Source organism: Pseudopodoces humilis, chromosome 7, assembly GCF_049639895.1.
Source record: "Pseudopodoces humilis isolate 2021_Gansu_Grassland_sample_001 chromosome 7, ASM4963989v1, whole genome shotgun sequence".
Classification (NCBI taxonomy): domain Eukaryota; kingdom Metazoa; phylum Chordata; class Aves; order Passeriformes; family Paridae; genus Pseudopodoces; species Pseudopodoces humilis.
Genome location: NC_142206.1, coordinates 541844 through 562654, shown reverse-complemented (window position 1 = coordinate 562654; position 20811 = coordinate 541844). Strand labels below are relative to the sequence as shown.

Here is a 20811-nt window from a genome sequence, read left to right as displayed (position 1 = left end):
GGGAGCGGCAGGCAGGAGCGAGCTCCATCACCTCACCCCTGCTGGGACCCAGCTCCATCACCTCACCCCTGCTGGGACCCAGCTCCATCACCTCACCCCTGCTGGGACCCAGCTCCATCACCTCACCCCTGCTGGGACCCAGCTCCATCACCTCACACTCACTGGGACCCAGCTCCATCACCTCACACTCACTGGGACCCAGCTCCATCACCTCACACTCACTGGGACCCAGCTCCATCACCTCACACTCACTGGGACCCAGCTCCATCACCTCACACTCACTGGGACCCAGCTCCATCACCTCACACCCTCACTGAGACCCAGCTCCATCACCTCACACTCACTGGGACCCAGCTCCATCACCTCACACTCACTGGGACCCAGCTCCATCACCTCACACTCACTGGGACCCAGCTCCATCACCTCACACTCACTGGGACCCAGCTCCATCACCTCACACTCACTGGGACCCAGCTCCATCACCTCACACTCACTGGGACCCAGCTCCATCACCTCACACTCACTGGGACCCAGCAGGGCTGTCCAGCAGCGCTCCCTCCCCGCTGCCCCCTCAGCTCCCCCAGGCTGCAGTGCCACACAGCACAGCTGTCTCCAGAGGTAACTCCTGGTGCAGCGAGCGTGGTCACAAGCCCTGAACTCAGGGCCTTTCTCTGCTCACAGAGACAAGAGTTCATGGCCTCAGCTGCTGCTGTCCAGCAGGGAAGTGGGGCCAGAGCACAGCTCAGAGAGGAGAGCAGCGCCTGAACCAACCAAAGAAGAAAAGCAGCGTGTGGCAGTGCTGACAACAGCGAGGGCAAGGCAGGACCCAGTGCAGGCCAAGGGAAGGGACAGAAACACCTCCAGCATGGAGTGGAAGAAGGTGCTGCACACACACAGGCCTGGCCTGGCCTTCCTCTGCCTCTCCACTGGGGAGGGCAGGCAGGACACCTTCTCCAGCCTTAAAACCTCCCTTCTCCAGCACCACCAAGCCGAGATGGAAACTCTTTTTTCTGGACACAAAATCTCCTCAGGAACTTCCAACACACTCCCATCTTGCCCACACTGAAAAACTGAGGAGTGGCAGCTCAGCAGAGACATTTGCTCACCAGAGAAGCATTTCTCCTTGCTGTGTCAGAGGTCATAGTCTCCAAAAAAGTAACATTTTGTGGTCAAAAAAGCAGGATGAGACAGGAGACTCTGGTTACTAAGGTTTCTGGATTGCTGGAAACACCACTTATTTTCTCCTTTTTTTTTTTTTTTTGGCATGAACTCTGTGTTGACAGATGACAGAGCTGAAGATGGTGCTCTAAGTATATGCAGCTGATGGAAAAGTATGCATTTCTTCCTGAGAAGTCACTGATATTTCACTGCAGTACCGTATATAACTCACTAGAAGCAATACAATACGGATAAGAAGTTCAACAGGGTCATTCTTGCCTATAATTAAAGTTTCCTGTTCTGTAACTGTCTCAAAGAGCTATGAGGCAATGCATTAACAGCTTACCTGTAGCAGAAAAATTAACAGTGTTTGGCAAAGTACTTGAGTTCTTAGAATATTATCATTTATCCTTTTATTTCCTTCATCATATAGATCACTCTAGGGATGAAATACAGAGCCAAAAATCTTGTCAAGGTGAGTATTGATGCTGCAACTACAAACTATGTTTTTTGCAATGACTTTTGAACTTCCTTCTAGTAGCACAATCCAAAAATAAAATGCATTGTATTTGAAACTTCACTGATGTGGTACAGTAAAAATTTGGGTCAGTGACAGGAACAGAAGGAGGGAGCCAGAAATAGGCTGGACACACAGTTCTTTCAAGTCAGAACTGAAATGTCCGTGGGTTAGACACAAGAACTGCCATTTTAGGTCCCCTGCATGGTGTATTGAGCACACACAAGAGCTTGGGGCCTTCCACACAGCTCCCCGTGGCACTGCAGGAGCCTCTGGAGGGCACAAAGTGGGGAAGAAGGGCTCTGCTTCACTGGCCCCTCCACTTCAGAAGTTATCCCTGCCTCCCTTTTGCCTCCAGCCAGCCCAGCAGGAATGTCAGATAAGGAAAGCTGAGAAGTGCTGCTCATGCCTGCTGGCTGCCCGAGAAGAAAGTGAAGATCTGGTTACAGCTAAAAGGAAAACAGCGCAAAAGGGGCAGAGAGAAAGCAGAAGTTAAGGCAATGGCACGTGCACACATTTATTTATCCATAGCAAAGCTAATGTCTCCAGTCTTGGCTGATATTTCCTGTCAGCAAAACAAGCTCTGCTACTCCAGATGATCTTGAGAATACTGAAAAAAGCAGCTCCAGTGACAGGGCAATTCCACTGAGGATCTCTAGTGGGATGGATGTAGGGAGCTGGTTCACATCTGCACGTGGCACCTGTGAGCAGCAAGATGAGCAAGAAGCTGGCACACAGGAGTCATTACAGGGAAATAACTTTTTGACAGCAGCACCATACAAATTGCTTGTCAGCAAGGTCTGGAGGTACTAGCCACAAAAATTAAAAGCCTCTTTTGGCTTATTTGTCCCACTGGAATGAGAACAACTCTAATTTAATTCAAACTTGAAGCACTTAAGTTCTTCCTTAGTCCCTTAATGCGCTGCTTCTAATACTTGAGAACATGTTCCTCGGGCAGATCGGAATAGGATTAAATTCCTAGCATTTCAATAGCACTAATCCTGATTCCATTTTCAATACAGCCCTAATTCTGCCATGTTTACCAAGAAAAAATTCTTTTATTAAGACCCCATGTTTGGCATGCAGGATACAATACATTTATTGTTGGCTTAAGGTTACAAACAACAACAGAAACAAGACTGTGATCTGCAATGTTTGGTAATCACAGCAGTCATCGACTCCAGCCCTTCCTCACCATCCGTTCAAAGTACATTTCTGCTGCCTCTCCCCCTGGCTGAACTGTCTAACAGATCAATACCATCACAAAAAGTGAAATTTGCAAGTGAAACTGGCCATGTTACAGGACCTCCTGAGTTTTTCTGCTCAGTTTCCACCGTGATGCACTTTGTTTTTGTTGGAGACCATTTTAAATGTAAACATTTCTATCTGGAGGAAACACAGCTTTTTGGTGGTTTGGTTTCTTTGCGTGTTGTCCTAAAAATGACATAAAAGGAAATAAGAATATGGGATTCTGGTAACAAGTGAAGCTCTCGTTTGCTTTGCTTGTAAACCTGGTTAAAAGCACGGTGGTCTGACACACCAGTTTTGTGCTGGTGACAGAAAGGCAGCCCATTCCTTAAGGTGTCCCTTCCTACCAGAAACATCAATGCAAGGGAGCTGCTTCTGAACAAAGCCTCACAAACTGTCTCTGTAAATCAGACTACTCTGCTGCACTTTTATAAAAAGCCAACTTCCCCAGAACTCCTGCAAAATAACTTTCCGGTCCAAGTATGGAATTCAAAGCAGCTCCTACTGATCACTGTGTGCCCATGAACTCACTCCCAAGGTTACTGTAGATGCTAGCAGCTTGTTTTGCAGCGGTTACATGAGACATTTCAAACACAGCCCTTCCAACAAGTGCTGCTGTGCCCGCTCAACCTGCTGCAGCTGGAAACTGCCACGAGAAAATACAGCTGGAAACATGAGCACCACTACACTAAGGCTTGGCACTGGATATTTTAGATATGTTCACAGGAAGCGTAAAATAAAATGACCTATCTGTGGGATTTTATCTGCCCTGCAGATAAAGAAACTTTCTTTCTGTTTTTTATTTTAAAGCAATGTTGTTGTAGCTACACCAGTGCAAATTGTAACTAAACCTTCAAGTCCAATGGTTTTAAGAAGAAATGTCTCTAGCTCAATTCTTATTCTGTGCAGGTCACAGAAAGTACTTAAAAATTATTTTTTACAGGGCTGCTAAAAGCTCTGCTGCAAAGTCCCAAGTTTCCATATAGTCTGCATCTTCAAAGGTAACTGTAGGTGATTATACCACAGTCATTTGGGGTTAATGCTATGCATAAACAAGATATTAAAACCTGATTCTTGTTTAGACTGGTTTTGAGGAAGAACATTTTTCAGCTCTGTTGCAGTAGATCAGATACACAATATAAACAACAGCAGAAAGTTTATGCTGATGTTTCCCTAGGTTAGGATCACAAGCACAAAAGAAGACAGTATAGCAGAAGGGTAACATAGCCTACAAGAAAGCACACCTCTTAAGAAAAGGCAGCTGTTATTTAAGCTAGAAAGATGTCACAGATGTAGTCTCAGTGAAAACAGTTTAAAGGACAATCTTTAAGCTCTTTGAAACTCCTGCCTTTCTTTTCCTATAGTGACACTTATAATTTCAAGCTCACAAGCTGGAACAGCGTAGACATTAATCACAGAACAGGCAATGCTGGCTGTCTTTTGATCAGCCCAAGATTTTCTACTTTCAATAGGATGTTTGGAACACTGAGCCAGACTAGCTTGGAGAGCAAGTAATACCGTATTTTCCATTCCCAAAATCACAGCAGCAGGGAGATGGCAGGGCCAGACACACTGAGCAGGGATGGGCGGCACGAGAGGATGATGGAGAAGGAACTCTGGCACCGCTCCTGCCCAGCCACCACTGGGAACATCAACATCCCACTTCTCTCACAGCCCTGTGTCCTCCTCCCTGTCCCTCACCCTCAGGTCATGGGCAGAACTTAGATGGCACAACTGTGACCATAAGGAAGACAAATAAAAGCACACCCTGTAGCTGACAGAGCCCTGTCAGCAGAATCCTGGTACATATAAAGCCATACCAACAAAACTGAGCCACGTTTGGCAGCGGCTCCTCTCGTACAGCTTTCCCTTTGAATTCATGGGGACATAATTACGGATGTAAATACACCATAAAAGAAAACAAACACATGAACCAGTAAAAAAGCAGACTCTCTGAGTCAGCAATCACAGAAATGATGTTGGTTTATGGTGCTTTGAGAATAGGAATAATGCAGAAGGATGGGGCAGCAAGACAGGCCATGAACTGCCGCAGCAACGTGGCACTGCCAGTGCCTCAGCAGTGCCCAGGAGGGGCCCCCTCATTGCTGGCGGACCCCAGCAGGGAGCAAGTGACAAAGAATGCCACCAGTCTTGAATCCCTGAAGCCATCTGACACCCAGACACAGCCTGTCTGTCCCCTCACTGCCATCTCTCCCAAGCCAGAAAGCAACAAAGAGCAGCAATGCTGCTGCTCTGAGAGCTGCCCAAAAACATCAGCTGGAGACACCAGCAGAGTGTGTGTGTGACACTCAGAGAACACTTGGGATGCCAAAGCAAGGCTGCCTTTTGTTTCTCCCCTGGATTCCTGTGAGGAAGGAAATCAATATTTGTTCAGGGTTTTTTGAAGCTAAACTATGAAATTACGGCTGTGCTGAAGCAGCTTATGTCTTGGGGGAGAAGAAGAACAGCACCAGCGTTAGTTTTCGTAGAGATGCACCGAGAGCTCTGAGGAGTGTGTTTCAGATCATCTTTCCCGGCAGGGCTCTGCAGATCCCTGCTCTCCAGGATGTCCCTCTGGTTCCTGGGGCTGTGGCAATTACCCAAGAGGAACAAACAGCCGGCACTGGGGCTGCAGGAGCCTCGGGGCTCCAGCCCACAATAATTCCTTTGGCAGAGCTGCCCTCATCCATAGACATCAGACTTCCAGATCAGTAGCGAGGATTAATCCATTGAAAACACAGACAGGATTGCTTTGCCAATGATCAAAGAAGTGAAACATTCTGGGCAGTATTTCAGATGCATACACACACGTTCTTAGGAATCAACACATTCCACCGCTGTAATTTTTTTAATTTTTCTTTTAACACAAGGTAGCACTCAGTTCTTCCTGTGTTTTACTGGGGCACCAGTGTTATCAGTCACACTGAAATCCATGGGAACCACAAAGTTAAAGAATCAGAGAAGGCCAAAAGCAGTTTTGAGTTGGAAATGATAGGTTCCTTGGGTGCAGCAATGCCAATTCACCACCAAACACCGGCCATTGAACGGCAGGGGAGAGCTGAGAAGCCGCACCCAGACGAGTCAGCCAGAGGGTGATGGCAAAGCAGAAGATTAAACACCAAACTCTGCTCCAAGGAGCATTTATATAAAAAGACAAAATCAGAAAGAAAGCTAGTGTTAGCTTTGTATCTGTTTTATGTTTTTTGTCCTTGTAAACTGGACCCACAGTTACCAGAAGAGATTGGAAAAGACATAGTTTCCGAAAGTAGAAACAGTATTTCTGGAAGAAAATGTGCAGGACAATTTCTACCCTCCCTCTGCCCAGACTTCCCAAAAAAATGAAGAAAAACAAAGTATAAAAAAAACCCAAATAAAGATGCCAAGAGAGTTACAAAAACATGATCCATTTCTGCTGCAGAAAAATCCTCAGGCTATGGAATACATCCTGAAATATTAGTTTTGGGACATCCACCCGAAAAAAAAAGAACAACAAAAAACCCCATGGGAGTAATATGCTAGGAAGCAGTCCCATCGAGAAATTTAAAAAAACAACAACTCTGAAGGCAGAACATCATTAACCAACAACAGGAGGGATGACAAATGCATCACGGTTTTCACAAGGCAAGCTGAGATATAGTCAGGATTGAATTATGATTCATCTTCTCCAGCACAGAAAAGTTTACTAGAAACTGTGAAATACAAAAAAATCCCTTGTTGATAGTAATTGTTCATCACACAGCCTGGCTCCAGAAGCCTAAGGTTTAAATTCTCTATGCAAGTCCTGTCAGCAGTATTGAAGGACAGAGGTGGTTGCACCTTCTCTATTGAAGTTTTTATGCAACAATGGTCATTTGCTTCCAGTCATGTCCCAAACTGAATGGCCTGTGCTGTAATATGTAGATGTTATCATCATGCTCTTCATTAGTCATCCATTCATTTGGAAAACTTATTTTATCACGTCCCTGTATTTCACTGCATGTAAGCGGGCAGACAGCAGGAATGCAAGCCCTTTTAAAGTGCCAGGGCAAAGGACAACGTGGATTTTTTCTAAAGGGTAACTTTTCTCACTGTCATCTAGTCCTAACATCCATTTTACTGTACAGAAGAGCCAAAATCTCTTGGTGAAAGCATGCATCTGTGGGCAGCATCAACACACATAGCTGAAAGGCAACGTGAGCGGTGCATTTGGAGAGCTGAGCCTGTGTAAGTGCAAAACCATCACAGGTATGCTACCCAGACCCAGAAGTTTGAAGGCAGTGCCTTCATTCCCATATATTGACATGAGGTTAGGTGCAGCAGCCACAGCTGCCTGGGGATCCTGAAACGCTGCCATGTGTGACTGCACCGTGCTTATTGTGTGTGGTGTTTCCAGGGCACAGGAGATAAGAGATCACGTTTCTTCCTCCAGCCACAGGAGCTAAAGCTGCTTTGGTGCCCATCTCTCAGACAGCCTGTCATTTTCAGAAAGGGAAGGGATTAACTGCTTCTGGCTTCACAGGGGACCAGTCCCCAAGGTGCTGATTAGAACTGGCTTTGTTAGAGAAAACAACAATTTAAGAAGGCAAGCGGTTTGCAGAAAACCTCTTGGGTCAAGCTGGTTTTGCTTTAGCTGAGCCCTCACCGCTGATCCCCTGAGCACCACGTTCCTCCCTCACTTCCAAGAGCAGGGACTGGGGAATGGGAACTGTCAGAACACTGGAAGTTTTTATGCAGCTGCTGGTCAGGAAACCCAGAATCCGTTCATCCCATGTGCCTACACAAAGCAAACCAACTGAAGACACTGAAGATGGGTTTCATTATTACAGTTCCTTAATATATATTTCAAACAGCTTTAGTGTTTCCCAATTTATAGAGACCAAGGAGGAAAAAATTTAGAGACCAAGAAGGAAAAAAAGAGAACTGACCTTCAGAAAAAGGATGAACACAAAAATGTGTGAATCTAAACTGTTCACTAAAGAAATACCGTTTAATTCCTCACTTTACAAATATGATTTTATTTTATTTTTTAATAGTTTGTTACTGAGCCTGAGACCTTATGTTGGCTTGGACTTCATTCTGTTTCTATATTAGCACATATTTCTCCCTCTCTTCTGCACTCAGGTAAACAGTACTGCTTTTATTTCACTGAAATGTGTAACCAGATCTTTATCTATGCTCCAGTTATCAAGATTTACTTTACCAGGAATAAGGAGTTGGCTAATGCCCTAATACTGTATTAGCACTGTGATTAAATACCAACACAACCGGTGCCCAAAAGTCATATGCACAGAACAGGCTTTGTTGCAGCATCTTTCAAAAATAGGACATCCTTGGAGCTCACTACACAGGCTCTGAGAGGTCAGAAACCCATGGAAACAGCACAGAAACTCAGCTTTTCTACCCAGACAGGAATTTTTTTAATATATTTTATCACACCCCCCCCAAACAATTGCCTGGAACTGCTACTTGGATTACCAAAGAGATCAAGCCAGTGATACACTGCATAAAAAAAGTTTGGGACAGTAGGCACACCAGGTCCAAATGGATACAATTTGCATGTTATGAGCTCACCTCCATCAAGGGAAAAAAATAATTGAGTCAACATAAAAACTAAATCTCAGATGAAGATTAAAGAGTATTTATATCAGCTCTGGAAGCAAAAATTTCAAGAAACAGTGCTTTCTTTTGTGTGCAAGTCAGAGCACAGCCAGATAATACCTAAAAGAAAACTCACACCAGTAGCAAGAGGGAAAAAAAAATTAAAAAACAACTAAAAAAAACCCCACCAAAAAACAAGAAAACAAGGCAGCAGAGCAACATAAAATAACCCCTCATATGTCAGGTATTTCCATAATGCATTTGTAAATCAGGAAACCTTGTGAAGGGAAGTCTGGAAGTGAGTGCAGCAGTCACTGAGTCAGTCCATTTCCTTAAGGTACAGCACGAGAGGTTTTAGCCCTGCCCTGGTTCCTGCCAGCACAGAGCACTGATCAGGCTCAAATCCCCCTGTGAGCAGCACAGACCTCCCCAGCACAGGGGGAACATCCCTGTCCCCTTGGGGCTCCCACACCTCCTGTCCCAGCCAAAGCCACACTGAGCACGATTCTTCACTGAGGCTGTGGATTTCAGGCAATTCCCTCCATTCCAGCTCTCCATGGGACAGACCAGTCTGTGTCTGGGGAAAATGGGATCCTCTCCAGCCAGATGGACCTGCCACCTCCAACTGCCCTGCTCAAAACCACACACACAGACCCAGGGAACAGTACAGCATCTGGCTTGTGAGCACACATCCCAGCTCCTGCTGCCACTAATGATGTGGAGCCTTGAGGAGAAACTTCTGCTGGGATTCATTTGATGGTTCATCTGTGCTCCACGATCAGAATTCCACCTCCCTGCAGCACACACGGTGGGGGCTCTTCCACCCCTGTGCTTTGGACCACCAGTCCTGGCAGGGAACACAGCCAGGGCCCTGCCTGGGGGAGCAGCACAAGAGAACTGAGAAAAGCCTCAAAAGCCTTGGTAACCAGGGCTTGCTTACCAGGTGCCCTAATGCCTAAGTCAAAGACATCCAGGATAGTTTATTCCTAGCTCTCTGTGATTGGCAGGACAAGCTAAAAGTGCTAGAATCCTGTTTTCTTCACTGGACAAAAGATGCCATAGGTTTGCATAAAAGAAGACTAAAAAAGTTGTGGAGAGGTACAAGTTACAGATGTTGAGTTGGCCGCCACAACCCTCCTTACGCTGCCCATGAATACATAAACAGTCTCAGGGAGATTGCTGGGAAAAAAGTGCAGAAGGCAGCACTTCATTGGATTCCTAATATCCAGCATATCAACTAATTATGAATCAACTTGTGCAGAGCCCATTTCCCCAAGGCATCTTGGCAGGCAGTGTATGGCAGCACACCAACAGCTCACCCCAGTATTTTCAGGTGAGTGCAGCACCAGGCAGAGAGCACCTTTGCTTTCCAAAAACAGAAGCTGACAGCTTTGCCCAGGCCCCTTCCAGCCCATCTTGCTGCTGGGACAGCTGTGCTTGGGTGCTGCCTCCTTTCACCTTTGCTGGCAGGGCCACTCCAGAGTCACCTCGTCTCGTCTGGCAGCTCTTTGGCACAGCTCCGATCATCCCCAGCAGGTTAACAGGTCAGCCGAGTAAATCTGCTTTAGGCAGAGCCCGGCAGGCAGGGGCAAGGATCACAACAAGGACATCCAGCACAGCCACTGCCAGTGTGGCTTCAGCACTCCAGGCTGGAGCTGGAGAGGAAACACGCTGGGAACAGAGGGAAGAGTGCAGCCAGCTCTGACAAACAGTGTGCCTGCACAGGCACGGACACTTCTGGGGTTAAACACAACACACACAATGTCTCTGCACTCCCAGACAGAAAGCCCAGGTTTTAGCAACAGTTCCCTACACAATTACAGGTGGTTTTCTTCCCTTTCTACCCAACGCCCTGTATTTCTGATCCCTGTGAGGCTGCACACCCCAGTGCACCTCTCAGCCCCGAGCTGACAATTTCACTGCTGGAAGTTTAACCAAAAGCAGTAAGAACATAATTTAGAATACAGGCTTAGAGGAGAAAAGGAACAGGTAAAGGCAAAATACAATTTTGGCGGCACAAAGAAGAACCTTTGGCCCGAGTCTCTCTGCCACTCCAACACTTTCTGACAGAAGCTGACCACAGCTTTGTAAGTGACACCGAGCAAAAGCTTCAAGTCACAGCACCTTGGGTGCAATTTTGACACCTTGGGTGCCACACAAGCAAAAGGCCGAGCTGTCTCCACCTGCCCTGAGACTGGCAAGGTTACCATTAGAGAGTCAGTGCCACCAGACAAACACAGCCATGTCCGATGGCACGGGCACAGCAGGGCAGGACTCACCTGCCGGGGTGTGCCAGGTGAAACTCACCCCAGCATGACTAAACACCAATTGGCTATGCCAGCACCCAGCCGAAATTCTGGAAATAAAAACACCTCTCCTTACCTCCCCCTCCCACCCGCCGGGGAATACGGGAAGAGCAGAGCGCTGCAAATGAAGTTTGGGAAGCCTCACCAATTAAAAAAAAAACCCAACATGTGAAGAGATGCAAAGCAGCTCTTCCCACAGAACAGTGGATACAAACACTCTCTGTAAGATAAAACTTTATCAGGTAAGAAATATCAGAAATGGGGATCCCACTGCCAAAAATAGAAAGGGAATGCAGATACACTTAATGGAGACTCTCCATGTGAATGCAGATCTGTTTGGTAATGAAATAATTAATGTAAATGTTACCTTTTTTTACGTCATTCTAATTGTGAGAGGTGGTATTTACATTGCCAATACTAGCTTCTACTGATGAAGTCCAAAATAATCTATTAGTTTTCATTTTAAATTCCCCAGACCTGGCAGAAAAGAGAAAAGCTCTCACTTCTCTGGATATTCTTCCCGAAGAAATCAGAATCATCATTATAATCATAATAGAATCACCAGCCAAAAAGAAGAAAGCACTGTTTTGACCTCACCTCCTCCCCCAAAATTAAAAGAAACACTTATTTCAGCCCTGTGACTGGCAAAATATCCCAGCTAAATATTATACAACAGACAAAACCCAAAAGAAATGTAGAAAATTTGGATTCAAAACATGAGGTGCTTCTTAGTATGACAAAGGTGTATTTTTTTTCATCAGAGAAACAGTCATTAAAACTAAATAATAGTGATGGCTTCATGAATTCATCAGAAGCATTGATCACAACCTTACAATGCCTCTTGAAACCCAGCAGGAAAGTTGGACAAAGTCATGAGCTAAGCTGGTTTTGCAGGAGTCCCAGTAACTCTCTCTTCCCCACACTTTCAATAAATTCTGCCTGTGGGTTGGGCTACTGGCTGGGAAACAGCTGATGAGGCAAGGAAAACCCTGCCCTCCTTTGCTACTTCAGTAGAGCAAATAAAACTGAAAACTAACCCTTCACATCCTTTGTTCACTAGAACCATTAAAGCAAAAAAAAACCTGTGATGTATCTGCATTAATATTTACCTCTAAATTAAATCTTGTGTGCAAATGTAAATCTGCTGTACTATGTATGCCATTCCTGGATTTATCTTGGAAATGAATGAACTAAGAGAGACACTTAGATAATTTCACAGCTGGTTTTCAGAAGCCAGTGTTTGTAGTTCTATTGGCTTGAGATTTCAAACGAGCCAAATTGCCTCACAAACATGTATACTATCAAGCTCTGGGTCAGAATCCACAAATCTTTGTGACAAAAGGCAGAAGTTTCATATTGAAACCACCTGAAGGATGCATACAGGTGCTGCCTTCGAAAAAAATGAGTCAAGGAACTCTGTCAAACACAGCATTAAGTTATTCATGTATTTTACTGAGTGTCAGGTGGAACCTCAGACTAACCTCTGTAAGGGAAGAGTATTGTGAGCAACACACAAAAACATCTTGCCTGGCTCTGAAACAGCCATATTCTCACTCTGGAACAGCCATATAGCTCTTCTTGCTCTCTATTAATGGCTAAACTAATTGGGAGACACGCTTTGATTCCATACCTGAGTTTGAAGATGGTTCTACACACGAGATACTAATACCATCAGTCAGTAAGTCAGGCAGGAGCTGAGGAAATAGTTACAGCCAGGTGTGGTGGTCTATATCTAAATGCATAAATAGGGCCTTAAGATGTCAAACTCCTGCAGTTGTCATGAAATAGCATCAGAAATTCTGCTGGAGCCCTCTAAGTGCTCCATTCAGCAGTGCTGGAGCCCTCTGTGTGAATGTGTTCAGCAAACAATCCCAACTCTTTCCTCAGTCACAAAGAAAACAGAGAGAGAGAAAACAGCACCACCCTTTGCATTTTGGCATAGGTAAGTGTGAGACAGAAAGCTCGTGGCTCTCCTTTCCCACATGAACACACAGAGCTGAACGCTCCACTGTGACTTTTCACTCCCAGCTGGGAAGGAAACCCAGAGGAAACCCTTCTGTCCGGGTGAGGGACCAGCACCCAGCTCTGCCAAGCTCCTGGTGCCTGTGCCAGCACTTGCTGCACCACATCTCCCAGAGCCACCTCTCCCAGAGTCACATCATCTCCCAGAGCCACATCATCTCCCAGAGCCACCTCTCCCAGAGCCACATCATCTCCCAGAGCCACCTCTCCCAGAGCCACATCATCTCCCAGAGCCACCTCTCCCTCCTGGCTGCCCCCAGAACACCCTAACTCCGCTCTGCCCAAGGTCAGCATCCCCCTGAGTCCCCCATCCAGGGGAGAGCCGATGCTCCGGAGGAATAATGCTGCTCCCCTCTGTTCTGTTCCATCTTTAACCTGAAAGTTGATCTGTGAAGCAGTCACCAGGATTACTGCACAGGGGATTCCAAAGGCAGTTTTCCCCATGATGTGCACAGAGCTGGCCTGGTGCACATTAAGCTGTTTTCCTGTGTGCTTACCCAAGCATGCCAGGTGAGATGTGGCTGAGCTGCGGCCCTCGGTGGCTGTGCCACACCGTTCTGCAGTAGGTGCTGGGGAGTGTTACATGACCCAGGGGATCTGGGGATCCCTGCAGCTCACACCTCCTCCCAGAGGTGTCCCAGGTAGCCAGGAGAAGGCCCAGCACAGCAGTGGTGTGTGCACACAGGGGTATTGGCCCGGTGAGGCACACGGCGTGCCCGTGCCGCAGGGCAGCAGCACACAGTGATGTGTGGCAGCAGTGCAGCACACACAAACCAGCCCCTGCTCCTGCACACTTGCACCAGGAAGCAGGTCACAAACAGAGTAATACCCGCTTTGTGTGCTGAAAAATGTGTGCTATTCGCTGCCAGGAAATAGAGTAACCACCCTAGCCCTTCTTCCCCCCCACACACACCCCAGCAGAACTACAGAAAGATGGTTTCTTTTGAACAGGTTCACTGCCATGTATTCAGCTCTTTACACAAGCTTCACTATCCCTAGTGCATTTCTGGGACACCTAATGTTGGCTTGGTGCTACGGCAGAGTTTCAGGGAGTAAGTACAGCCAGAGGTATTTGATTACATCCACAAACTCTGTTTTTGAATGCACCAATAGTTCATCTTTTATGGAGCTTGTGTCCAAACCTTAACCTTGTGTGCATGTTACTGACGTTCAGTCAGCCACGTTAATGTTCTGAACACAAATATTGTACACAGGGGTGTCAGCTGTTACTTTTAAAAATCCATAGATAGAAATGGGAGGAACCTACACCCTGCATTCATACTCTGAAATCTTAAAAATGGCTCCAGCCATCAATATTCTTCTGTCCCTACAGCCATGTAATTACTGAAACAATCTTCTGAACTGACAGAAACAGCTGGCTGCATAGGTGGCAACCATAGGAATTCGTAGCACTCAGTGAAAGGGGAAAATCAAATACCAAGCAGAAGGCCAGGAGATCAGATCTAAATGAGAACTCGTTCACATAAATTATCCAAGCCCAAATATCACATTCCATCAGAAGTTCTTTGAGTTCACCTCGGATGGAAATGAGACCTGGAGCAGTAAGCTCTTGTGTCAGGACACTCGCTCCTTCCCTACCTCTGAGAGGAGAACAGCAATGGCAGTTCAAGTGCACATCAGCCCCCGTGTCTGACCCACAGCTGGGGTGAAGGATGACATGGGGGTCATTAGCACCCACTGCATATTTACCACCACGAAGCCAAGCCCAACACAAGCCCCATTTTTAACTCTAATCAGCTCAGATTGCTACTTTAAATTATTCCCCAGGTCAGCACAAGGTGCCATAAAGACAATGAATAAAAACCAGCCTGATAACAAGCACGTACAATAGGTGAACCTGTATTAAAGGGGGTCAAACTATGAATAAGCAGAAACTGAAAAGTACCCAGTATCTTGTAAAGTTCCTGTTTAAGCAGAGGGTTTCCTCAGCTAGAAGGGGTGTCAGCAGAGAACATTGCATTCCGTTCTGAATTCCTCCCTTTGCCTTTAGCAACTGCTTTCAGAGCCTGCATTTGTTTCTGTAAATCCTTCTGTGCTGCTCCCTGCGTGCATGAGCTCGGAGGGTGAGGGTATTGCACATCCCTGACACCACTAACAGATGGGGCTCACCTCAGCCAGCAACACAGATTATGGTCTTTCAATACACTCTTATCCGATCACACACAGAAAAGAATTCCACTATCTGCCACACACCAGTCTTCTCAAAGACAGGGGAAAAATCTCCTCCTTCTGCTTTGCTGTTTACTAAATTGTTCATATTTTTTTTGCTGAATTCTATCATGGATGATTTGCACAGCACTGGCTAGGAAAAACCTGGAAGATTTAAAAGCCTTCCAGTCAGCTATACGCGTCACATTCAGGTAAGAAAATGACAAAATACATTATCAGAATTGGGTATTTTAATGCCCTTAGTCTCTAAAAGTAACACTATATAATAAAAATATCATGGCTCCAGTGTCGCACCACCCCCACAGCAAAGAATTTCTTCCTGATAGCTAATCTAATCCTGCCCTCTTTCAGTTTAAAGCCATTACCCCTTGTCCTATCACTACCTGCCCTTGTAAAAGTCCCTCTCCAGCTCTCTTGTAGCCTTTTTTGGTACTGGAAGGGTGGTTTAAAGTCTCTTGAATTACCATAAGACTACTTAAATATGATTACAAAGCATCCCTGCCTACTCCCAACAAAAATTTCACACAGCTTTGGAAATTCTACTTTGATGCTTGGTGATGGCAGCAGTAGAGAACGATGAACTGCAGCCATTACTGCAGTCTAAACACACAATAAGCTGTGAGCTTAAAAGGTCTGAGAAGGATTTATTGTGGACTCTCAAATCCAAAGAAACTGCTTTTGAGGAAGCCAAAACTCCACAACACACAATGCCAGGCACAGTCCTTTTAAAAACTGAATTGGTAATGTTCCCCTGGCTGAATGCAGCAGCTGGAGAAACTGCTGCCATCATTTCAGCGGAGCCAAGAACAAAAGTTTAAATCTAGTCCACATATTTCCACCACACAATTCCATAAACCACCTGCCTCACCAGGTTTCGCCATCACAGCTCTAGGGGGCCAAAAGCAAGTAGCAAACCCAAGTTTCCTCCTAACGCCGTCAGTGTTACTGGGACACTGAAATAAGAACAATCAGAATTTAACTAAATATAATAATGGCAGCAGCATCTTCTAATTTGTGCTGTGGTACCACCTACCTTTCCCAACACAGAATGGGCTTGCTCTTGTTCCTCTCCCCACACAGCAAATTGCCCACAAAGATTTGGAGGAAATAAGAAAACCCCAAAACCATAATCCCCACTGAGCACGGGGTTATCAACCCAGAGCAGAAAGAGGGCTTGATAGCACACAGACTTAGGGACAAGCTGAACTTTTCTCCTTTCATGGAACTAGGAGTCTAAAGATAATTTTGGGAAAGTTTTTACTTGCTTGTAAATGTAACTATGCATACATGAAAGAGTTAGTCATCCTCTCCAGGTCAAAAATAAACACAGCAATTTCCAGAATGTGTCACAATACAATATTAACTGCGTATCTTCACAGTCACTGAATCAGAGGACACTTAATGGCCTTAATTTAGAATATCTATATTTTCCAGAATCAGTCTAACGTACCCTGAACTACTAATAGCACTTGTGAAAGAGTGAGTTTGCTGTATAAACACCTCTCAAACCTGTCCCAGAGATGAGAAACGAGCAGCGTGCCCTCCCTGCAGCGCTGAGCCGCCAGACACAGCGCGGAGCTGCGCCCTCCGACTTCACAGGCTCCTCACACAGAAAGAGCTTGAACAGGAAAGGTGCAGCCAGGAGCTTGCTCACACCCCAAACACACACACACACACAGAATTCCTACTGGACAGGTACACACCTGTTACAGAGGTGCATGCAGGCCAGCACAGCACAGCCACGGAAAGCAGCCCCTCAGCCTCTGTGAAGCTCCTTGACCCCACACGTGAGCAAGTGAGGAATCAGAAGGACCTTTGGGACAGATGTTTCAGACACCTGAAAGTGTCTTCATTTTAAAGGAATCAAAACACACCATGCCCTTAAGAAGCAAAGCCTCTCCCACTAGGAAAGAGCTTTTCTGGTGACGCCAGGGGAATTGGAGTGAGCTGAAGGAACAGACACAGGTTACCAAGCACTCACAGCAAATGTCACAGCCACGTGGAAGATGGGAATTTCCAGTGGGAAACAAAGCATTCCAAAGTTTTCCCTTGAGTTTTCATGATACTGGTTATAAAATACCAGAGAGCAGATACCAGGTATGTGCTGAAAGAGGTGGGAGAATTAACACACACTCATGAGAAACTGGAGAGCAATCACCTCTCCTGTTTCTTGGTTTCTTACACTTAAAGAACACCTCCAGCCAAAACATCGGCTCTCTCACCTCCACGAGGAGCAGGTATGACAGGAGACTAGAAAACCCTGCTTCAGCAGATCTGAGTAAAAACCAAACGTTTTCAGATCATACATCTAGATTCTAGGAGAGACTGAAGGAAACGTGATCTCCCCACAAACAGCAGCACCCTGATGTCAGGGTTCTGGTAATGCTGTACAACTTCAGAGCAACACTGAGGCAATTAACTAGAAACAAGCAAAGAAGGAAATTTAGAGTGAAACAGACAATTCCCCCTTTCTGCGTGCTTCTCTTCACACTAATTTGTTAAGACTTCACCTGATTTTACAGCCAGGGCAGGAATAGCCACATCACTTACTGCAGACCACACGGCAAGAGAAAGTGGAATGAAGCATGCTTCGCTTTCCCTTCAGAACTTCATTTCTCCACCACACACTCTAAGATGCACCTGCAGCATCATTTCCTATACCATGAAGAGAACGGCACTGCCAAACATCAAACAGCGTTTTAAAAGGTGTATTTGTCAGGTCTCAACGCTGCACATCTGCTCAGCACAGGAAGAACAATGCAGCTGGAAAGGAGAAGCGAAGGCGTGAGTCGGATGCCGTGTGCCAAAGCAGCCTCAGCACACAGAGCCACAGCGGAGCCAAGGCGCAGGGAAAGGACTGGGAACTCAGCAAGCCCAAGGTTCAGGTGAAAAACACCGCGGTGCCGGTGCTGTGAGGCAGGGTGTCCACTCGCATCAGCTGATTTACGAATGCTGGTGTCTCCTGGTGTGTGCTGACCCCAGCATCGCAGCCCCTGCCCCTGCCACTGCAGGCTCTGCTGTCTGCACAGGGGGAGGCAGCAGCCAACAGGAGGGGCTGGGGAAAGATTCAAGTCGGGAGTAAAGTGGCTAATTACTCCTCTGAGCAGCAAGTAACACGGTTAAAAAGACAGATTTTGTATTCTAAAGCTTGTGTGTTCAAGCAGAGAACTATAAATTTGTATGTTTTACCGAGACTGACGTAAGAATCAGGCTGAGTAAGATTTAAGATCAGGGACACGCTGACAGTTGAGTCAACACGGTTTTAATTCCTAAAACCTTTACTGACCTCATAATACACGAAGTGTGTAGTATCTCTAGAGTTAGGAGCAAAAGTCTGTTATTGCTTCAGTGCAACTTCTCAGATGCATCCTCCAGGAAGGATAAACCCCGCTGTTTTCAGAGAAACACCCAGACACCTTGACCTAAGTGTGAGCATACACTCACTGAGAGTGCCCGTGTCAATGGGAACGAACAGGAATTCCAGTTCGGCTGTCAGATAATCTGTTTTCCACCCCAGTAATATAATTAGCACCCAAAACAAAGTGGCGAAATGAGGGAAGCAGGATGCCCTCTTTTCTCCCAGATCAAGGCACTTCGTGAGCATCAATTAGATGTTAATGTCCCTGGGAGGCAAGCGTGACAAGTCTTATTAAGTCATTTTAAAGATTAGGACACTGAGTCACAGAGAGATTAAGAACTTCCTCAAAACCAAAAGCAGAGTCAGAGAAGGGGCAGCTACACCCCAGCCGGGACTGGCAGCAGAGGACTGCGCTGCTCCACCTTACTGCAAGGCTTAGAATCTCTAAAGACAAAAAAAGAAAAAAAAATAAAGGGAAAAAGAACGAATCCACGCTCCCAGAGAGTTTCCTGGCCATGCCAACATGCCTCCGTTTTGACCTGCAAGGGACCACCTTTAGATACAAGAATGTAGTCCCATTTCCACGCTCAGAGCTCATTTTGACTGAAGGCACCAACAAGGATGCCAATTGTAAACAGTTTTTAAAGTCGACAGAGACCTCCAGATCTCTTTCAGTAAGCTTGAGAGAGACCTTTTTGATAGTGGCTCAACCTTAGAGGCGTAGGAGTAAGTAACTCTACAATCACCAGTCCACGAGCCAGCCATCCGAATTCAAGTCACATGCTGAATTTACACATGAAAAACGGAGCGAACACGACAAGACAATCACTGACACAGGTTAACAAACACTTCAAAGCGCAAAGAGAAACTCAGCAGATGCCATCCTCAATTAGCCCAAAAGGTGAGCAGAGAAGGATGTTAACACACTCATTAGGACGCGTCCAAACTAATAGCCCGCTCCAGTGTCGTAACACATTTGGAAAGCGCTCGGCTGCCTTAATGGCAGGGTACTCACGGAGCGAAAAGATTATTTTGCCTTTTCCTGCGTGGCCGTCCGAGCCAGAGCGGCGTCCCCGCCCGGGAGAGCTCCGGGAGGGCTCCGGGAGAGCTCCGGGAGAGCTCCGGGAGGGCTCCGGGAGAGCTCCGGGAGAGCCCCGGGAGAGCTCCGGGAGGGCTCCGGGAGAGCTCCGGGAGGGCTCCGGGAGGGCTCCGGGAGGGCTCCGGGAGAGCTCCGGGAGGGCTCCGGGAGGGCTCCGGGAGGGCTCCGGGAGGGCTCCGGGAGAGCTCCGGGAGTCCGGCGCCCGGACTCGCCCGTGGGGCTCGGCTCGGCCCAGCCCGGCTCGGCTCGGCACAGCCCGGCTCAGCTCGGCACAGCCCGGCTCGGCTCGGCACTGCCCGGCTCGGCTCGGCACAGCCCGGCTCGGCTCGGCTCGGCACAGCCCGGCTCGGCTCGGCTCGGCACAGCCCGGCTCGGCACTGCCCGGCTCGGCACTGCCCGGCTCGGCACTGCCCGGCTCGGCTCGGCACTGCCCGGCTCGGCTCGGCACTGCCCGGCTCGGCACTGCCCCGCTCGGCACCACACAGCCGCCCCGACCACCGCCGGCCGCGGAGCAGAGCCCGGCTCAGGGCGCTCCCTCCCTCGCTCCCTCCCGCCCCCGGAGGGACCCGTGCCCGGTGCCAGCCCAGGGAGGGACCCCGTGCCCGGTGCCAGCCCAGGGAGGGACCCCGTGCCCGGTGCCAGCCCGCGGCTCCCGCTCCCGGCCCCGCCGCACCTGCTCCGCCCGTCCCGCGGCCCCAGCGGCTGTGGCGGCGGCGCCGCTCCTCATGCTGCCGGCGCTGCTCGGCGCGGCTCGCCGGGCTCGGGGCGGGGCCCGCGGCCCCCCCGCCCCAGCTCCAGCCCCGGTACAGCCCCGGCACTGCCCCAGCCCGGCACTGCCCCAGCCCCTCCAGGCGTGCTCAGCCCCTCGCAAGGTGCTGGTTCCCCGCTCGGAGCTGCTGCGGGGATTTTCCCACGGCCGCCGGGTGTTTTCGGGCCCCACCTGCCGTGCGGGATCTCCGTGAGGAGCTCGGGGCGCTTCCTCTCCGCTGCTCGGGCTCTGGTTTGGAGGAAGCGTCAGTGTCGTCACATGTTCGGCAGCTTCAGGAAGGTTTCGGTCGGCAGGCCAGCAGAAAAGCACTGGGGGGAAAGTTCAGCTAACAGCGGCGGCACTGCGACTCCCCGGCTCCCATCGACAGTGCCATATCGCTGATGGGAAGTTGTATGAAAAAGGAACAAAAACAATCAGGAGTCGCTTGAAGTGCTGCAACAGAAAGGGCAAATTTAAAGCCCTGTGTGCTAACCTAAAGGCTTGACAAAAGCCCCAGCAGGCCCTCTTTGTAGGTACCCTCAGGCAGCTGGAGACACTTTGGGGTGTCCCACACAGTCACCACACCGA

The 20811-nt window shown here is 47.9% G+C and overlaps 1 protein-coding gene across 9 annotated transcripts in view; it reads right to left on the bottom strand.

Annotated features, from left to right (window-relative positions):
• MICAL2 (microtubule associated monooxygenase, calponin and LIM domain containing 2) overlaps positions 1-20480 on the bottom strand; it is a 112549-nt gene extending 92069 nt beyond the window's left edge. For 7 of the 9 annotated variants that reach the window (XM_088058119.1, XM_088058116.1, XM_088058118.1 and 4 more), the window contains exon 1: positions 20149-20246. The gene's annotated coding sequence lies outside the window, so the exon portion shown is untranslated. Of the gene's footprint in view, positions 1-19391; positions 19507-20148; positions 20247-20415 lie in introns of those variants that run through there. The other 2 variants (XM_088058113.1, XM_088058111.1) reach the window with 2 other exon arrangements.
• Positions 20481-20811: the final 331 nt, after the last annotated feature.